Source organism: Vigna unguiculata, chromosome 10, assembly GCF_037176805.1.
Source record: "Vigna unguiculata cultivar grain cowpea cultivar isolate G323 ecotype 2 chromosome 10, ASM3717680v1, whole genome shotgun sequence".
In the NCBI taxonomy this organism is placed as follows: Eukaryota; Viridiplantae; Streptophyta; class Magnoliopsida; order Fabales; family Fabaceae; genus Vigna; species Vigna unguiculata.
The window spans coordinates 43,859,833-43,864,175 of NC_140801.1; the positions used below are offsets into that span (position 1 = coordinate 43,859,833).

The 4,343-nt window shown below is 34.5% G+C and overlaps 1 pseudogene across 1 annotated transcript; it reads left to right on the plus strand.

The window, feature by feature from the left end:
- Positions 1-511: 511 nt before the first annotated feature.
- On the plus strand, positions 512-3,975 carry LOC114166348 (uncharacterized; annotated as a pseudogene). Its single transcript, XR_014985196.1, has 4 exons — positions 512-943; positions 1,003-1,146; positions 1,227-2,921; positions 3,028-3,975. The product of XR_014985196.1 is annotated as an uncharacterized LOC114166348 (transcript).
- The last annotated feature ends 368 nt before the right edge of the window (positions 3,976-4,343 follow it).

The window sequence follows — 4,343 nt, forward strand, 5'->3', positions numbered from 1 at the left end:
ACCATAAACATATGTACCTATAATTGATTTATCTGATATGACATCATCCAAAATTGATTCATGGTTAATTGATTAAAGGAATCAAACCACAACCACTTTTCTGAATTAAGAAATTTGAATGTCTATAATTTGAATTTGAATATTAAAGCAAGTGAACACAAGTAAAACGATAAGAAATGAATAATTTTACATAACTTCGTTTGTCATACGGTTTGAAGAAAAAATAAAAAATGAAAACAATTTAGGAGCAACGTGTTGATGAAGGTATGGAATGAACTTGCTGGAAGGGGCAAAAAGTGTATGAGTCAACACTGCTCTTTCTCATAGAGATTCCACATGCAATGCACACCACACATTTTCTGTATCTTTCCACAGATAGGGACCCTCTTCCACCAATCCTATCATAATTATTGTGGAAAAACCGCGTCTTTGGACTTTGAAAAAGGTTAAGAAGAATTTTGAAAGGACGTTTGGAATGGGCACTGATATATATATGCATTCCAACCAAATGGCGATTGCATTATAAGAAATATATATTTGAATATGAATGAATCAATTATGAGAAAGTGTGTTTGCAGTTTGGTGCTTATGGCCTTCTGTATGATGCCTGAGCTAGCATCTCCCACCATCCCTCCTTCTTCCATCAATCAGGAACGACAGGCTTTGCTCAACACTGGTTGGTGGAATGATTACCGTAATATCTCTGACCATTGTGATTGGGAGGGTATCTCTTGCAATGAAGCTGGAACTGTTACTGCTATTTACAGATGGAAGATTCCTTCATCAAAAGAATTGCTTTGGATTCAGAAGTTGAACATCACTGCCTTCCCCAATTTAGTCTCTCTGTCTCTAACTGGAATGGGTCTTAGAGGAATCATCCCCACTGAGATAACCACACTTACAAACCTTACTTATCTTTACCTCTCCAACAATCATCTCCAAGGTAAGTTGTTGCAATTCTATTGATTGCATTATCCCTTACTTCCTATCATCTAACTGCAGGTTCAATACCACCCCAACTTGCCAACTTGACACCATTGCAGACACTATCTCTTTCTAATAATTTTCTAACAGGTTCAATCCCATCTACATTTAGTCATTTGAAGAATTTGAAAACTCTTCATCTTGATTCAAACAAACTTGAAGGTAACATACAAACATTCTTACAACTTCTGTCAATTGGAGAATCTAACTACCCCTTTCTTCTTCATCTCATCCAACTGCAGGTTCAATACCACCGCAACTTGGCAACTTGACACAATTGCAAGTTTTATCTCTCTTTAGGAATTCTCTAGTTGGTTCAATCCCCTCTACATTGGGTAATTTGAAGAGTTTGTACGTTCTCTATCTTGATTCAAACGGTCTTGAAGGTAGCATTCCAACAGAAATCGGGAATTTGACAAAATTACAAGAATTATCTCTCTTCAATAATTTACTCACAGGTTCAATTCCTCCTAATTTGGGTCAACTAGAAAGCTTGACAAACTTCTTTTTTCAAGCCAACCAAATTATTGGTGTTATACCAGTAGAATTTGGAAATTTGAAAAGTTTACAAAGATTATATCTCTCAAATAATTCTCTCAGTGGTTCAATCCCTCCTACTTTGGGTCGGTTGGGGAATTTGAAACATCTCTTCCTTGATTCTAACCAAATAGAAGGTCACATTCCAGAGGAATTAGGAAATTTGTCCAAATTGGAAGTTTTGCAACTTTCTCATAACAAGATTTCAGGAATATTACCTCCAAAACTTTTGCAAATGGACAAAATGTCCTCTTTACATCTCTCGTCAAATCAGTTATGTGGTCGGATCCCTTTAGAAACCATGAGATGTCCCTATGCTACAATAGTTGATTTGAGCCATAACTTATTTAATGGAAGCATAACCTCTCAATTTGGTTGTGTAAATGACCTTAATCTTAGTCATAATTTTCTTGTTGGTGAGATTCCATTATTATGGAGCTTTGAACCTAGTCGATTAGATCTCAGTTATAATAATCTCTCAGGTAAAGTACATAAGAAACTTGCTAGTCTATCATACATAAACCTTTCATACAATTCCTTTGATTTCTCACAAAATCTTGACTCAGTATCAGAGGTACCAAACTACTGTTTTTTTCATGAAGATTCATTAATCAATGATCACCGCATGCCCAATTTCACATACTGCCACTTGCTCAACCAAACAAATCCTCAAACTAGGAAAAGTAAGCTTGTAATCATGTTAATTGTCCTTCCTATCATTTTCTTCAATCTTTTACTACTCCTTTCAATATTATATTTCTCAAGATGTAAGCCTAAGAAAAAGTGTGAAGGAATAGCAACAAAGAATGGAGACTTGTTTTCTATATGGAACTATGATGGTAAAATTGCATTTGAGGATATCATTGAAGCAACCCAAGACTTTGACCTCAAGAACTGTATTGGGACAGGCGCATATGGCAGTGTTTATAGAGCACAACTACCCAGTGGAAATATTATTGCATTAAAAAAGCTCCACCGTGTGGAATCTCAAAACCCATCATTTGACAAAAGTTTTAGGAATGAGGTGAAGATGTTAACAGAAATCCGTCATAAAAATATCGTAAAGCTTCATGGCTTTTGCCTCCACAACCGGTGCATGTTTCTGGTATATCAATACATGGAAAGAGGTAGTCTATTTTATATTTTGAATAATGAGGTGGAAGCTAAGGAGCTGAATTGGAGTAAGAGGGTAAATGTCATTAAAGGGATGGCACAAGCTTTATCCTACATGCATCATGATTGTACCACACCAATTGTTCATCGAGACGTAACAAGTAGTAATGTTCTATTAAACTCACAATTAGAGGCTTGTGTCTCAGACTTTGGCACGGCTAGACTCCTTGATCCTGATTCTTCAAATCAAACCTTGGTAGTAGGGACTTATGGCTACATTGCCCCAGGTGAAAGTCATTTTCTATTACAAAAACCGCAATATTTTCTATAAATGGCGTAATAATATATTTTGATAAGTTGAGTTAACTTTGTTTGTTTCTTTGTCAACAACAGAGCTTGCTTATACATTCAGAGTGACAGAAAAATGTGATGTTTATAGTTTTGGGGTGGTGACTATGGAAACATTAATGGGAAAACATCCAGGAGAGCTAATCTCATCTTTATCAAAATCAACCACTCAAAATATGTTGGTGAAAGATCTCTTGGATTCACGTCTTCCTCTTCCTATTCAGAAGGATGCTGAAGATATAAGTCTTGTGATAAATGTAGCATTATCATGTTTGTGCTCTAAACCAAACTTGAGACCATCAATGCAGCAAGTGACTGAGAAACTCTCTAGTTTCAAATTTCCATTAAATTTGCCTTTCCATGAAATTTTCATCCATCAAGTGATGAGTCAAGACATATTTCATCTTTCATCCAATTTTCAAGAATGAAGTCTAGTGAGCCAAAGTTAAGGGAAGTAACAATGTTTTGCATATTTAGACAAGTAAGAGTTTATCCTTCATTAAATGCAAACAATTTAGGTCATTTTGTTTTTCTAGTTTACATGAACAACTTCTTTGTCATTTTGGTTTACCTTTATTCATTTATAGTGTGACTAATCATGTGATCATTTACCTTTCTCGTAATAAGATTTCAGGTTTAATACATCCAAGACTATTGCAATGGCCACAATATCCTCTTTTAAAAGTTCCATGACTTTTTCCTCCACAATCAGTGCATGCTTTTGGTCTATCAATACATGGAAAGAGGTAGTTTATTTTATATTTTGATCCATCAATTGATGAGTTCATACATAGGTTACCTTTCTTCGAAGTGTCAAGAATGAACTCTAATGAGTAGTAGTTTACGGATGTGATAAGACTTTGCATATCAAGAACAAGTAAGAAATGTTCCTTGCTTGAATGCAACAAAATGCATTTTTGTATTTTTGAGTTTACATTATCTTCCCCTTTTGGTTTACCTTTATTTCTTTATAGCATGAAATTTTTATGATCTTGTAGAGAGTGCAATTATCTATCTCCTAATAACTAATCAAGCTACACACTAATTTAAATATAAAATCATTCACCACAAACTCTAAGTTCATCTTTATGTTGATTAGAAATTGAAGTAGACTAATTTATATATTACGACAAAGTTGATGATTCATTTTGACCGGTTACTAAATTGCATATAATATATTTTAAAATTGTATTCTAGTGATGATTAGCATTAATAAATGCTGAAAAGCACTCATACAAATTTTCTTGTCGTAGTAGCCTATGTCTTAAAAGGTGTCAAAATGGTTCAAATCCATGAGTTGACCTAAGTCATCATTGGTTCGAGTTGGGTTAAGTTGAAAAAAATATAATTTGTTTGAACCC